The 17119-nt window shown below is 41.3% G+C and overlaps 1 pseudogene; it reads right to left on the reverse strand.

The window, feature by feature from the left end:
* Positions 1-13446: 13446 nt before the first annotated feature.
* On the reverse strand, positions 13447-15190 carry LOC102410111 (annotated as a pseudogene).
* Between the last annotated feature and the right edge of the window lie 1929 nt (positions 15191-17119).

The raw sequence follows: 17119 nt of genomic DNA on the forward strand, positions 1-17119 counted from the left end.
TCAAACTCCTAGAATTCAGTTACTTTTATTAAATGCTGTATTTGCAAAATGTATATAACATATAAATTCAGATTTTTATGTGCAAATCTTTGTTAATTTTAAAGTTAAAATTCAGTTTTAAGAACTCCACTTTCGTCCCACCCTTCCCTACCCAGGCCACTTAATTCTGATACATTCAAGCAGTAGCAAACCCAGCAAAGCTGCTCCTAAGGAAAGCCTAGAAGCACTAATAAACCATTCTGTCAAAGACCTGGGACAGAATTTCAAAGAGGTCCTCAATGGGCTAATGTTGCAGCCAGCCAATCATCCCCCAGTAACTCTACACCACCATTGTCCAAAGAGAGGCCTCCCTCAGGCTAGGGAAACAGGAAGTCCTTAATTTTCTGCTGCTGAAAAAGATGCTCAGGAAGTTCACACATTTAAGATGCCTATCAGATTCAAGAGAACAGAACAAGCTAAGTATACCAAGTGTTAGGTCGGTAGAATAGGAAAAAGAAGTCCAGAATGGGGGTGGCCAAAAGACAAGGAAAGGAAAAGCCCAGGGAAATAGAACCCAAGGACCGGAATGAGGACCTCAGGTAGAACAAACATCACTCCTGGCTAGCCTAATTTACATATGGCAGGCCCAGGGGGAGGAAAAAACATAAAAAGAGGAGCCAAAGGGCCGGGCGTCTCTCTCAAGGCGCGCGCGCGCTCTCTCTCTCTCTTCTGTTCAGTCTTTTGGGTCGGCATGCCCTCATGCCTCGAGGATGTATTTTCCCTTATTTTCTAAGTAAAACTGAGCTGTAACATTGTCCGAGAGCTGTGACCCGCCGAAGGCTTTAATGTCCGTGGCTTCAAATTTTGTTGTGACACTCCCCTGACAAAAGGAAGGAAGGTGTCTCTCTGCCAGGGCCTTTTCCCTACGCCAGATGTTCCCACCAGGAATCATCAGGGTACCCAAACGGCTTCACAGTTCCTGCTTTCTGACTGCTGTCATATTTGCTATCTTTACCAGCAAAAGGAAATGACATCAGAAGACTGTGGAGTGCCAACCCACAAGAAGTTCAGGGGGTCCCACTATACTTCCCCAGCTTATCTCCTTTAGAAATCAGTAGAGAGAAACCAATAATTCATTAAGTTGCTGCTAAGTCACTTCAGTCGTGTCCGACTCTGTGTGACCCATAGACGGCAGCCCACCAGGCTCCCCCGTCCCTAGGATTCTCCAGGCAAGAACACTGGAGTGGGTTGCCATTTCCTTCTCCAATGCATGAACGTGAAAAATGAAAGGGAAGTCGCTCAGTTGTGTCTGACTCTTAGCGACCCCATGGACTGCAGCCTACCAGGCTCCTCCATCCATGGGATTTTCCAGGCAAGAATACTGGAATGGGGTGCCATTGCCTTCTCCGAATTCATTAAGTATTTGTCTATATTAACTTATTTTCTGCTTAACAACCCTTTAGGATAGGTATTAATACAATCAAAACCCCATTTTACAGAGAACACTGAGATGCAGTGAGGTCACAGGCCAGTAGGTGGCAGAGCAGGGTCTCAACACAGGCCAGGTAACTTACAAGCCTAGCCTGACTCTCCCGGCAAAACAGTAATAACTGTTACTATTTGATGAAAATCCTTTATTAATCAGATGGATTATACTTTATTGAATGCCAATGACAACCCAGCAAGGCACGGGTGTTTTTTTTTTATTACAAAAAAGTAAAATTTGTTTTTTCTCATGTCCTGTTCTATGAGATTTTAAACATGTGTGCAATATTGTAACCACTACCAGACAGGACATAAAATAATTCCAACTTGAAAAAGAATTCCCTTTACCCTTTGTGTTCAAATTTCCAACCCTAACTCCTGGCAGTCACTGCTCTGGTCTCTGTTTCTACATTTTTTTTCCAGACTGTCATATAAATGGAATATTCTATATAACCTTTTGAGACAGGGTTCTTTCAGTTACAGTAACAAATCTGAACTGCATTCCTGTTGTTGCATGCATTAATAGTTCATTCCTCAGTTGCTCAGTTGCTGCTGCTGCTGCTAAGTCACTTCAGTCGTGTCCGACTCTGTGCAACCCCATAGACGGAAGCCCATCAGGCTCCTCTGTCCCTGGGATTCTCCAGGCAAGAACACTGGAGTGGATTGCCATTTCCTTCTCCAATGCATGAAAGTGAAAAGTGAAAGTGAAAAGTGAAAGTGAAGTCGCTCAGTCGTGCCCGACTCTTAGCGACCCCATGGACTGCAGCCTACCAGGCTCCTCCGTCCATGGGATTTTCCAGGCAAGAGTACTGGAGTGGGGTGCCATCACTCCACAATTTGTTTATCCATTCACCTACAGACCGGCATTTGAGTGGTTTCCATTCTTTTATGAGTTATACTGCTATAAACACATATGCATATGTATACAAATCTATAAACATAAATTTTTACTTCTCTGGGATAAAGCCTTAGAAATGGAATTGCTAAGTCATATATGGTCAATATATGTTTACTTTGTTTAAGAAACCACCAAGCTGTTTACCGAAGTGGCAATACCATTTTGCAGCCCAACCAGGACTCTGGTTACTCTGCATGCTCATCAGCACTCCGTATTGTGTTTTGTTAATTTAGCCATTCTAATGGGTATGCAATAATATTTCATTATGGTTTCAATTATTACTAAGGATGTTTTCAGTTGCTTGTTTGCCATCCTTAGATCCAACCATATTCCCTATGGTGAAGTCTGTTCAAATCTTTTACCCATTTTCTTTAAATGTTTGGGTAAATGTTGCTAAGTTTTGAGAGATTCTCATATATCTTAAATACAAATGCTTTTTTCTTGTAATGTGCTCCAATATGGAGCTGGCTTTCTACTCTCTTAACAGAGTCCTTCGTAGAGCAAAAGTTTTTACTTTTGACTAGATTCAACAAACCAACCTTTTCTTTATGCATCATGCTTGTGGTGTCAGATCTAAGAAGTACTTGTCTAAGCCAATAGGAAAATTTTTTCTCTTATGTTTTCTTCTAAAAGCTTTATAATTTTATGTTTTATACTTAGGTCTACCAACCAATTGGAGTTTTGGCCGGGGCTGGGGGTGGGGGGAGGGGTGTGTATGCAACATGAAGTATAGATAAACATTACTTTTTTGCATTAGGGTGTTCCAGCACTATTTGTTAAAAATTGCCATTTCACGTTTGCCAAAAATCAGTTGACACTATTTATGACAGTATATTTTCTATATTTTATATTGTGTGTATATTTCATTTGTCTATATGTATATCCTTTCACTGATCTTATGCTGTCTTACTCACTATAGCTTTACAGTGTGTCTTAAAATCAGTTAGTAAAAGTCCTTCAATTGTGTTCTTTCTCAAAATTGTTTTGGCTTACAAGTTCCTTTCCATACAACATCAGAATATACTATATACAAAGACTCTGTATTAGTCTGTTCAGGCTGCTGTAACAGAGTAGCACAGACTGGTTGGTTTATAAATAAAAGAAATTTATTTCCTACAGTTGGAGAAGGCAGTGGCACCCCACTCTAGTACTCTTGCTTGGAAAATCCCATGGACAGAGGAGTCTATTAGGCTGCAATCCATGGGGTCGCTAAGAGTCGGACACGACTGAGTGACTTCACTTTCACGTTTCACTTTCATGCATTGGAGAAGGAAATGGCAGCCCACTCCAGTGTTCTTGCCTGGAGAATCCCAGGGATGGGGGAGCCTGGTGGGCTGCCGTCTATGGGGTTGCACAGAGTCGGAAACGACTGAAGTGACTTAGCATAGCATTTCCTACAGTGGTGAAAGCAGAAGTTCAAAATCAAAGTACCAGCAGATTTGGTGTCTGATGAGAGTCTGCTTCCTGGTTGATAGACAAGCTGTCTTCTTGCTGAGTCTTCATTCAGTAAATGGGGCAAGGTTTCTCTCCAGAGTCTCTTTTATAAGAACAGTAATCCCATTCATGACAGCCCTGCCTCATGACCCAATCACCTTCCAAAGGCTCCACCTCCAAATACCATCACTTTAGGGATCAGGTTTCAGCTTAGGAATTTGGGGGGAGGGGGGTGGAGGAGGGGGAGGGAAACAAAAACATTCAGTCTATCACAGAAGCCTTCTGGGATTTGGATGGGAGTTGCATTAAATCTCTAATAAGTCAATTTAGGGAAAATTAACAATATCGAGTCTTCCAATCCATGAATACAATATGTCTCTACATTTATTTAGGTCTTCTTTGATTTCTTCAATTCGTGCTTTGAGAAGGCATAAATTTTAATGTCACTACATAAATAGGTTGGTTACTTAACTAAGGTCACACCTTGTAGTAGAGTTAGCATTCTGAACGAAGTTTTATCTGCCTCCAGAGCCATGATTCTTTCCACTAAGCCATACAGTCTCACAAACAGACATTTTTTTTTAACCAAAATTGTACTTCTTTGGCTCATTTTAAAAATATACAGTTTTCCCCCAAGATAATATTTATTTAGCTTTTGATTTTCAATATTTTGACCATGATTAAGATTAAAGTAGGAAAATACTAATAGTATGCTGTTAAGTAAAAAAAAATCAAAATTGTATCTACTATATGATAAAATACATATATAGAAAGACTATATTAAAATATATTAGAATGTTTAATGATACTGACTTATGGACCTATAGTTTATTATTAATCTTCTCTATCTATTAGGCTTCCCTCATAGCTCAGTTGGTAAAGAATCTGCCTGCAATGCAGGAGACCCTGGGTCAGGAAGATCTGCTGGAGAAGGGATAGGCTACCCACTCTAGTATTCTTGGGCTTCCCTTGTGACTCAGCTGGTAAAGAATCCACCTGCAATACGGGAGACCCTGGGTTGGGAAGATGCCCTGGAGAAGGGAAGGGCTACCCACTCCAGTATTCTGGCCTGGAAAATTCTATGGACTGTATAGTCCATGGGGTCACAAAGAGTTGGACACGACTGAGCGACTTTCACTTCACTTTTATATCTATCAGCATATCAAAATATTCTACAAAGAGCAAATATTACTTCTGTTACCTAAAGTAACACATGAAGACATGCTTACTGAATAAAATTCACATGAGAATAAGATATTATACTTACCTTTCATTCTCCATTCTACTTCTTTCTCCTAATGTATTGTTTGATGTATATTTTTCAAGAACTTTTCCTATATACTTAGTTTTAGTATTATTTGGTCTATGTTAGAACACATCATATGCACTGATTTGCTATTTGCTATTTGCTCTTCTCCTTTAGCTGTATGATTTGCAGACCTTACACTTCAATATATATAACTCTTCCTCATTCTTTTGGTGTCCTCACAGGATGTACTATAACTTATTTACCTATTACTATTCTAATGATAACTTAGACTATCTCCTATTTATGCTATTCATCAAGGTTGAAATTGATATTCATTTATTCTACTTCTCTGAGAATCTTATTTTTGTCTCTTAACCTCAGTTATAGGGAAAAAATCATATACAAAATGGTATTATGCTGAACTATTTAGAAAAAGTAATGCATCCATATTTGATATATTCCTGAAGGGTTGTATGTAAATTAAATTACATTTTACATGTAGTAGGTGAAGTAGATAATTAAAAGAAACTTGCACAAATATGGCATGACCTGGTGCTAAAAGCATACACTGAAATAAGCTTTCTACAAGGCGGTTTGTGTAAAGTGAAAGTGTCAGTTGCTCAGCCATGTCTGATTCTTTGTTTGGTCCTCTACAAAATGTGACTACCTCTCAATCTAGGAGTTCAGTGATTTATCCAAAGGATGATAACATAATTAAAAATAACTTCATAAAGGATAATCATCACTATGTTCTTGTATGCAAAGAGGAACAGGTCAGAGAGCAGCAGGAATGCATTCTTATGTCACATGAACACAGGGTTATATAATGAATCTAGATGGCTGGACAGTACTCACCACAATGGTACTCTTAACAGTAGCTAACATTTACCTTTGTATTTTTTTTAATTGAGATAAAATTCACGTATCATAAATTTGAAATATTTTTCTGTGTTCTTTCTTTTTCAATATTGCTTTGGCTATAATGGGTTCCTTGCATTTCCATATAAATTTTAAAATCCACTTGTCAATTTTTGCAAGAAAAAAAAAGAGAGAGAGGTAGTTAGGATTTTGATAGGGATTGCATTGAATCTGTATAGATCAATTTGATGAGCACGGCCATCTTAAAAATATGAAGTCTTACAAATCTATGGATACAAGATGTCTTTCCTTTTATTTGGTATGTTAATTTCTTTTAAAAATGTTTTGTAGCTTCCAGTGTACAAGTCTTACACTTTTTTTATTTTTTATTTTATTTATTCCCAAGTATTTTATTATTTTTGATGCTACTGGTAAATAGAATTGTTTTCATTTTTGGATTGTTCATTGCTTGCATATAGAAATAGAACTGATTTTTGTTTCTTAGTATCCTGCAACCTTTGCTGAATTACTCGATGCCTTAGGATTTCCTATATAAAAGATTGTATCATCTGCAGGTGGTGCTACTCTCTTGCCAGTGTAGCAGCGTTAAGAAATGTGGATTTGATCCCTGGGTGGAGAAGATCCCCTGGAGGAGAGCATGGCAACTCACTCCAGTATTCTTGCCTAGAGAAATCTATGGGCAGTGAAGCCTGGTGGACTTCATCCATAGGGTCACAAAGAGCTGGAAGCAACTTAGCACACATGCACACAAATAATTTTATTTTTTCCTTTCCAATCTGGATTTTTTTTTTATTACATTCTTGCCTTATTGGTCTGGCTAAAATTTCCAGTGCAGTGTTGAATAGAACAAACATCCTTATCCTGTTCCTGATCTTAGAGGAAAAGCTCTCCATCTTCCACCATACAGTATGATATTACTTATGGGCTAGGAAAATTACCTTCTATTCCTAGTTTATTGTCTTTATTTTAAAAGGGTATTGAATTTTATCAAAAGCTTTAACTGAAGTTATTGATATAATCATGTGGATTTTCTCCCTTATTCTATTACAATGTATTGCAGCCATGAAATTAAAAGACGCTTACTCCTTGGAAGGAAAGTTATGACCATCCTAGATAGCATATTCAAAACCAGAAACATTACTTTGCCAACAAAGGTCCGTCTAGTCTAGGCTATGGTTTTTCCAGTGGTCATGTATGGATGGATGTGAGAGTTGGACTGTGAAGAAAGCTGAGCACTGAAGAATTGATGCCTTTGAACTGTGGTGTTGGAGAAGACTCTTGAGAGTCCCTTGGACTGCAAGGAGATCCAACCAGTCCATTCTAAAGGAGATCAGTCCTGGGTGTTCTTTGGAAGGAATGATGCTAAAGCTGAAACTCCAGTACTTTGGCCACCTCATCTGAAGAGTTGACTCATTGGAAAAGACTCATGCTGGGAGGGATTGGGGGCAGGAGGAGAAGGGGACGACAGAGGATGAGATGGCTGGATGGCATCACCAACTCGATGGACCTGAGTTTGGGTGAACTCTGGGAGTTGGTGATGAACAGGGAGGCCTGGCGTGCTGAGATTTATGGGGTCGCAAAGAGTCGGACACAACTGAGCGACTGAACTGAACTGAACTGAACTGAATACACATTGATTGATTTTCATATGTGGAACAAACCTTGCATTCCTCAGGTAAATCCTATTTAGTCTTGGTGTACCATCTTTCTACATGCTACTGTATTTAGTTTGCTAGTATTTTGCTGAGCATTTTTGTATCCAGAGTCATAATAGATATTGGTCTATAGTTTTCTTATGCTGTTTGTCTCTGACTTTGGCAACAGGGTAATACTAGTCTCTTGGAAAGAGCTGGGAGATATCCCTCTGTTTCCATTTTTTTTTGGAGTAATTTATGAAGAATTGATTTTAACTCTTCTTCAAATGTTTGGTAGAAATCTCTAGTGAAGCTATATGGTCCTAGGTATCTCTTTGTGAAAAGGTTTTGATAACTAATTCAGTATCTTTTGTTGTCACAGATCTAGTCAGGTTTTTTATTTCTTCAAGTTAATTTTGGTAATTTGTGTATTTCTAGGAATTTGTCCATTTTATCTACATAATCTAACTTTTTGGCATATAGCTGTTCATGGCATTCCCTTATAATTCTTTTCATTTATAATGTTGGTGGTAATGTCCCTACTCTTATTCCTGATTTTAATAACTCGAATATTCCCTGTTTTACATTTGGTCAGTCTAGCTAATAGCTAGCCAATTTTGCTGAAGATTTTTGGTGTTCCTTGATTTACTCTACTGTTTTTCTACTATTTCATTTACTCCTACTCTGTTCATTAATATTTCCTTCCTTCTGCTTGCTTTGGGTTTAGTGTACTCTTATTCCAGTTATTTAAAATAGAAGATTAAGTTATTAATTTGAGTTCTTTCTTCTTTTCAACATGAAAACCCACAGCCATGAGTTCATCTCTAAACAATAGGTTGTATGTATGTGTGTGCTCAGTTGTGTTTGACTCTTTGCAACCCTATGTGAATTTTTCAGGCAAGAATACTGGAGTGGGTTGTCATTTCGTACTCTAGGGGATCTTCCTGACCCAGGGATCAAACTCACACCTCTTGCATCTCCTGCACTGCAGGCAGATTCTTTACCACTGTGCCACCTGGGAAGCGGAAAACAATGGGTTAGCTGAAACCCAACAGTAGTTCATTCTAAATAAGAGAATGTCAACTTTTTTACTTTCTCTTATTTTTTTGTATAATTTGAAATTGTTTAAGGGTATGATATTTCCAAAAACAATAGAATCACATTTAAAAATAAGTCTGAGGGAATTTCTGTTGTAATATGAATACTCTTCTCCATTTTTCCATTTTCAAGTTCTGCTTTGTTTTTTGGGGGAGCGCTATTAAAAGCAAAGCAAAATTATTTTGGTAATTCATGACAAATATATTTAAGTCCCCTGGTGCTCAGATGGTACAAAATCTGCCTGCAACACAGGAGACCCAGGTTTGATCCCTGAGTTGGGAAGATCCCCTGGAGAATGGAGTGGCTACCCACTCCAGTATTCTTGCCTGGAGAATTCCATGGACAAAGAAGCCATGGGTTTGCAAAGAGTTGGACATGACTAAGCGATTAACACATTTCATATATTAAAAAAGAACAAGAAATGCACATTATTACAGCTAGTCTCTAGGTGATGACACCACAGGTTACTCTTCTTTCTTTCACCTACTTTCTGTATTTAAAATTTTTGTTTATAATGAAAAAATTGGGGAACTTCCCTGGTTAAGAGTCCACATCTGCAATGCAGAGGCCCCAGGTTTGGTCCCTGGTCAGGAAACTGGATTCCAGACTCCACAACTAAGAGTTTGCATGCCACAACTAAAGATCCCACATGGGAATGTACATTGATATAGCCACTATGGAAGACAGTATGGAGAGTCCTTAAAAACCTAGGAATAAAACCACCATATGACTCAGCAATACCACTTCTGGGCATATACCCTGAAGAAACCAAAACTGAAAAAGACGCATGTACCCCAGTGTTCACCACAGCACTATTTACAATAGCTAGGACATGGAAGCAACCTAGATGTCCACTGACAGATGAATGGATAAAGAAGTTGCAGCATACATATACAATGGAATACTACTCAGCCATAAAAAGGAACACATCTGAGTCAGTTCTGACGAGGTGGATGAACCTAGAGCCTATTATACAGAGTGAAGTAAGTCGGAAAGAAAAAAAACAAATATTGTATATTAACACATATATATGGAATCTAGAAGGATGGTACTGACGAATCCGTTTGCAGAGCAGCATTGGAGACACAGATATAGAGAACAGACTTATAGACAAGGGTAGGGGAGAAGAGGGAGAGGGCGAAATAAATGGAGAAAGTAGCATGGATGCATATACACTAACATATGTAAATACATAGCCAATGGGAATTTGCTGTATGACTCAGGGGACTCAAACTGGGCTCTCTTATAACTCAGAGGGGTAGGAATAGGGGGGAGGTGGGAGGGAGATTCAAGAGGGAGGGGACATATGTATATATATGGTTAATTCATGTCAATGTATGACAGAAATCAAACCAATATTGTAAAGCAATCATCAATCAACTAAAAATAAATAAATATTAAAAAAAATAAAGATCCCACATGCCGCAATAAAGCAAAAAATCCCACATGTCAAAAAAGATTAAAGATCCTGTGTGCTGCAACTAAGACCCAGTGCAAAAAATAAGTAGTTTTTATGGAAAAATTTTAATTTACTAAAATGTAAAATATTTTTACAAAGAATTTTCCTTGTGACTTGCCACTTTCTTTTCAAACCTTTTGCTCCCTTGTTACCTGTCAGTGATTGTCATGACACAAACAAACTTGTCTTAAGGAGGTAAATTCATTTATGCTAATACTGGTGAAGTAGCAATGTGCAGAGATTAAAAACATATGATATTCAAGAAGTTCTGCTGGCTGAAGATGAAAGATATGATTCTCACTATGGAAATGGGGGTTTTAGTTACCTGTCTCTACTTATGCAGTGTCAATAAAATGATCCTCTAATATTGAAGCTAGCATCTGCCTATGATTGCTAAAACTGAGGGTCCTCACAGACCAATGAGGTTATAATATAGGATAGAAAGAGAATTTCCCATGTGTAAAGAATAAGGGAAGGGCACAATTTCACCCAGGATAAAATAAAACTATCCAATAAGGAAAGTAGTAGCAGAATAGCTTAGCTGGAAAAAGCAATTGCACCAAACTAACTCATCCATACCCTCAATGCTGACCAAAGCACCTGCACTTCAGGAAACAAAGTACTTCTCCATGGGTCAAAACTGATATGGACACAGTTAGAAGGATGAGCACACAGGCTTGAGCTCTGGGTGGCTGAGAAACAAGATAGACAGTGGTAAGTGGACTGGAATACTAAGAAGATAATAAGAGAACCTGAAGAAAACCAAAGTAAAACAATACAACAAATATCCAAAACTAATTCAAGAAAGCCTTCCTGAAATTAAAAAAACCATTTCAAGACACATACTGAAAGAATACATCATATAACTGTGTGGATCACAATAAACTGTGGAAAATTCTGAAAGAAATGGGAATACCAGACCACCTGACCTGCCTCTTGAGAAATCTGTATGCAGGTCAGGAAACAACAGTTAGAACTGGACATGGAACAACAGACTGGTTAAAATAGGAAAAGGAGTACATCAAGGCTGTATCTTGTCACCCTGCTTATTTAACTTCTAGGCAGAGTACATCATGAGAAACTCTGGGCTGGATGAAACACAAGCTGGAATCAAGATTGCTGGGAGAAATATCAATAACCTCAGATATGCAGATGACACCACCCTTATGACAGAAAGTGAAGAGGAACTAAAGAGCCTCTTGATGAAAGTGAAAGAGGAGAGTGAAAAAGTTGGCTTAAAGCTTAACATTCAGAAAACTAAGATCATGGCATCTGGTCTCATCACTTCATGGGAAATAGATGGGGAAACAGTGGGAACAGTGGCTGACTTTATTTTTCTGAACTCAAAATCACTGCAGATGGTGATTGCAGCCATGAAATTAAAAGACGCTTACTCCTTGGAAGGAAAGTTATGACCAACCTAGACAGCATATTAAAAAGCAGAGACATCACTTTGTCAACAAAGGTCCGTCTAGTCAAGGCTATGGTTTTTCCAGTGGTCATGTACGGACGAGACAGTTGGACTACAAAAGAAAGCTGAGTGCTGAAGAATTGATGCTTTTGAACTGTAGTGTTGGAGAAGACTCTTTGAGAGTCCCTTGGACTGCAAGGAGATCCAAGGAGTTCATCCTAAAGGAGATCAGTCCTGGGTGTTCATTGGTAGGACTGATGTTGAAGCTGAAATTCCAATACTTTGGCCACCTGATGCGAAGAGCTGACTCATTTGGAAAGACCCTGATGCTGGGAAAGATTGAGGGCAAGAGGAGAAGGGGACGACAGAGGATGAGATGGTTGAATGGCATCACCGACTCAATGGACATGGGTTTGGGTAGACTCTGGGAGTTGGTGATGAACAGGGAGGCCTGGTGTGCTGCGGTTCATGGGGTCGCAAAGAGTCGGACACAACTGAGTGACTGAACTGAACTGAACTGAACCTGAAAATCTGAACCCAGAACAACCAATATCAAGGCATATACTATAACAAATTACTGGAAAAAGTCTCTGGGCATCTACACAAAAAGCTGATGTTTCTTGAAGGAAAATAAGTTAAAAATCATCAGTCTTTTTGAAAGCCACACTTTATGCCACATATCTGTACAGATAAAAAAGGGGGAAAACATTTAAGATAAACAAAATAGAAAATTCAAGTGAAGGATTTTTATATCCAGCAAGACTAAATTTCAAGTGTAAAGGACACAAATCAACTTTATTAGTAATAAGCAAGAAGTCAGGGAATATTATTTGCATGAGCACTTCCTAAGGAATATTATCTGGAGCTTAATTTGTGCTTCAATAAGAATAGTAATTAGAATACAGTGAAACATATCAAATATGTCTAAGGACATAAAGTCACAATAATATTTTTTTTAAAACTAACCACATTTTGAGGTAAAGGATAGAAAATTTCTTGTTTTAAGAACTGGTAAGCAAAGGAAAAAAATCAAACATTTGTCCAACCTTTTGAAAAGAAATGAATCACTAAGTAACCATATAAAGGTAAATATCTCTTTACAAAAACATTTCAACAAATAAATTAAAAAGAAATAATAGAATTAGAATAGCACTATTTTGCAATCACAAATTAATATCCTCAGCAATGAGCACCAACAGCTGCAAGCAACACACACACAGAAAAAAAAGGGACAGTCAGACATTACAAGCCTCTGATGAAAGCATACAACATCTACAGTTTGCCAAGGGCATTAAAACTAAATCTGATCAAGCCTCTAGATACAACAGCCAATGTGCAGGAAGAATATAAGATAGAGGAGCATGCCCAGTTGTATCAAAAGTACGAAATCAGCAAATTTCAGACTTGGAGAATCTCTATGAGTCATGGGAATACTATTTTCCATGAGTCATGGGTTTTCAAAGGATAAATTGTAAGAGAAATGAAGTGATAAGAGAACCTGTTAATTAAAAGAAGCCAATTTTAAGGACTTCCTTGGCAGTTGAGTGGTTAAGACTCCACACTTACACAGCATGAAATGTGAGTTCAATCCCAGGTCAGGGAACTAAGATTCCACATGCCACACTGCACAACCAAAAAAAAAAAAAAAAAAATTAAAAGGAGTTGATTTTACTATCCTGGGGAAAAGATCAGAGCGCTCTCCTTCAAAGGTTCATTCTAGAGGATCCTGTTCAGTGGAGGGAACTGTCAGTTAAGGATCACAATTTTGATTCCTTCACATTTACCTACAAATTCCCCTTTAGTCCTTACAACAAAAGGACTAAAACCCTTTTTTTTTTTTTTTGAGGAAGCAGAGGCATTTATTCCTTCCTGCCTCCCCCATGGGAAGCTGAGGTCCACCAGGAGAGCACTCCTGGGTGCTCAGTGCCTGCCAATATCTGCCTGCAAGTCTTGGCAGTAGCTCCGGGGCAGCCTGTAGTGGACTAGGGTCTTCTCCACGGCCCTGGCTGCCAGCAGCACTGCCCACATAGACGCATAGTGGCCCTGGCCAGGGCTGTGTTCCATTGTGACCGTGGCCTGGGGGGAGGCTGCCAGCAGCTGGATCATGACTCCAGCGGGACTCTGGCCCAGAGGCCCAACCTGCAGCTGGAGGACATGGGTTGCCAGAGGCCCTGGCACAGCTCCAGCATATCTGTGAGCAGCTGTTCCCTATAGCCACTGCCCAGCACTTCCTCGGGCTAGCCTGGTGCCACTGTCACATGGGGGAACACCTCGGCCACAGCTCCATGCCAGTCACAGAGCCAGGGACCATGAAACTCCCATGGGAGACTGTGGCCCCAACCCCCACAGGCCTAGACAGGTGGCCAAGGGCGCACAGGGTGGCCAGTGTGGCCAGGGATGGCTGCAGAGTGGTGGGCTCTGTTATGTGCAAATGCAGGCCCCAGCATCCAGGGCGCATGGCCAGCTGCTGCAGGCAGGACTCAAGCATCAGGGCATGGCCATCTGGGGTGTGGACGATGGCATGGGATCCCCAGCTGCAGGCTCCTGAAGGCCCACGTCCAGCAGGATCATGCCTTCTCAGTCTGGGAGCCGGACTGTTGCTGTGCTTCCGTTGCCCTGGATGTCAGGAACCAGTCACTCCACGCTCAGACCCTGGTCTCCAGGGTTTGGAGAGCAGGGATCAGGCTACCCCTGGTGTAGTACCTTTGCTTCCATGAGGTATGGCAAGCTGCTTGAATTGAGACAGGAGAGACTCAAAGAAGTCATAGCAGACTTGGTGGGTGGTGGTGTTGTCCTGGATATAGAGGAGGTCATCCACTGTCATGGGGTCCGAGGTGGACTGCCTCATTGTCAGGCTGCACCTGTCAGACTGGCCCAGCAGCCAGCTGAAGTGGGGCCAGGCGGCCCTGGCCATGACAATCCACATGGAGAAGGTCACCTTCTGTGGCACTGCTCCCACCAGCTCCTGCATCTTCTCCACCATGGTCTGGGTGTATGTCCCATTTGGGAACAAGGGCAGGTAGACGGTAGTCCAGCCTGGAGACAGGGTTGTCTCAAGATACTTCTCCTGGACCAAGGCCAGGAACTGTGGGGGCATTGACCTCTGTTGGTTTGACCATGTTGGGACCCCTCAGGATGTTGGCATTGATCCACACAGGCCTTCGAACTTTCCCCTCCTCTGTCAGCTGCCTCAGGAGGTCCAGGGCGGGGCCCACAGCCTTGATGCTCTTGAAGTCCAGTTTGATGCCCTTCTCGGAAGAGGCCAGCACAGCCTCCAGCCACTGCTCTCAGGTGTTGTCACTGTAGATGGCTGGGGGGTGCACCGAGATGGGGACCCCTGTCTCGTTGACTGTGTCAAGCCCTTCTATTGTGACGTCTGATTCCAGGACCATGATGCTGTTGCTGAGGGCAGCCTTCATCTGCTCTTTGCTGTTGGCAGCATGGTACCAGGTGACCAGCAGGCCGTCCTTTGGATGATCTGACCCAAACTTAGCAGGCAGCCCAGCATGTCTGTGTCAGAGCAGCAGGTCCCATCCTGTTCGTGGCCTGGCAGGATGGTGTGCTTCTGCAGTGAGAAGCCCATGATCATTGCAATGGCAAACACTAGAACTGTACTGATACCGCCAACAATGGCCCACTTCCAGCACCCTTTCTTGTTGGCCATAGTGACCCTATGAGGGGAATACCCTCAAAGGGCAGAGTCTCCTGAGGCTCTGAGAGCTGGGATCCAGAGCAACTAAAATACATTTTAACCCCATTTCATAGATAGCAATATGGAAGATAAGAGAGACTAACCAAAGTGTAAAATCTCTTAAGTAGAAGGGCAAAAATGTGTAATGAGGTTTGACCTGAAAACCACTTATCTTATCTTCTGCATCAACATAGGCTTCCCAGGTGGTTCAAGTGGCAGTTCCTCAAAAAATTAAAAATAGTGTACTACATGACACAGCAATTCCACTTGTGGGTATATATCCAGAAGAACTGAAAGCAGGGTCCCCAGAAGATATTTTTACACCCATGTTCATAGCAGCACAAACTCAGGTGTCCATCAGTGAGTGAACAGATAAGCACAATGTAGTATATAGTAAGTAAGTGAAGTCGCTCAGTCGTGCTCGACTCTTTGCGACCCCATGGACTGTAGCTTACCAGGCTCCTCTGTCCATGGGACTTTCCAGGCAATATAGTACTGGAGTGGATTGTCTTTTCCTTCTCCAGCCGATCTTTCCAACCCAGGGATCGAACCCAGGTCTCCCGAATTGTAGACAGACGCTTTACCGTCTGGGCCACCAGGGAAGTCTTTATATACATGCAATGGAATATGATTTCAAAAAGGAAGGCCCAGGAGCTACTGAGCTATGGTTCTGGCTCAGCCTCCCACAAGACTACAGTCAGGACACCAGGCAGGCTGTGGTCCTCTGCAGAGTGTACAGGACAGGAGGACCCCCTTCCAGGCTGGGAGGACCCCCTTCCTGGCCGGGAGGACCCCCCTCCAGGATGGGAGGACCCCCCTTCCAGGCCAGGAGGACCCCATTCCAGGACAGGACAACCCCCTTGCAGGCTGGGAGGACCCCAATACAGGATGGGAGGACCCCCTCCCAGCAGGGCCCCTTCACAGCTGGGTTCCACAGAGCAAACAACCCAGGACAGAGCGGTTGAAGCTACACTGTGACCCAGTCTTGGAAGTCAAATACCACCACTTCTGGCACATTCTATTCATCAGCAGCAAGTCAGGTAGTACAACCTACACTTAAGGGTAGGGGAATAAGACTCTGCATTTTGAAGGAGGAAGATTAAAGAATTTGTACCCCCATTTTAAAACCGCCACAGAAGTCAGATTTACTGAGTGAGCACCATTTCTGTAGAGTATAGAGGGGTAATGCAGTAAATGGCAAGGCCTTCTGACTTAGAATAGTCAAAAGTTTAAGCAGTATAGAATAAATATGGAGCAGAAAATCCAACTGATTTTAAAAGTGGAGCATTATCCAGAAGTGTTGAGGGCTGATACGATGTTGTTAATGACATTAATCTGCTGGAATGATAAGGAAATCTTTGGAAAATGGAAAGCAAATGGTATCAGGTTGAAAGAGAACATTCAGTTCAGTTCAGTCACTCAGTCATATCTGACTCTTTGTGACCCCATGGACTATACACCAGGATTCCCTGTCCATCATCAACTCCCGGAGTGTGCACAAACTCATGTCCATCGAGTCAGTGATGCCATCCAACCATCTCATCCTCTGTCATCCTCTTCTCCTTTTGCCTTTCAATCTTTCCCAGCAACAGGTCTTTTCTAATGAGTTGACTCTTTGCATCAGGTGGCCAAAGTATTGGAGTTTCAGCTTCAGCATCAGTCCTTCCAATGAATATGTAGGACTGATTTCCTTTAGGATGGACTGGTTAGATCTCCTTGCAGTCCAAGGGACTCTCAAGAGTCTTCTCCAACACCACAGATCAAAAACATCAATTCTTAGGTGCTCAGCTTTCTTTATAGTCCAATTCTCACATCCATACATGACTACTGGGAAGATAACATTATAACCTAAAATATTCAGAGGAAAAAACTGAAGCAAATGTGGACAGCAACTTGAAGGTT

The sequence above is a fragment of the Bubalus bubalis genome, chromosome 11 (assembly GCF_019923935.1).
Source record: "Bubalus bubalis isolate 160015118507 breed Murrah chromosome 11, NDDB_SH_1, whole genome shotgun sequence".
Taxonomy (NCBI): Eukaryota; Metazoa; Chordata; class Mammalia; order Artiodactyla; family Bovidae; genus Bubalus; species Bubalus bubalis.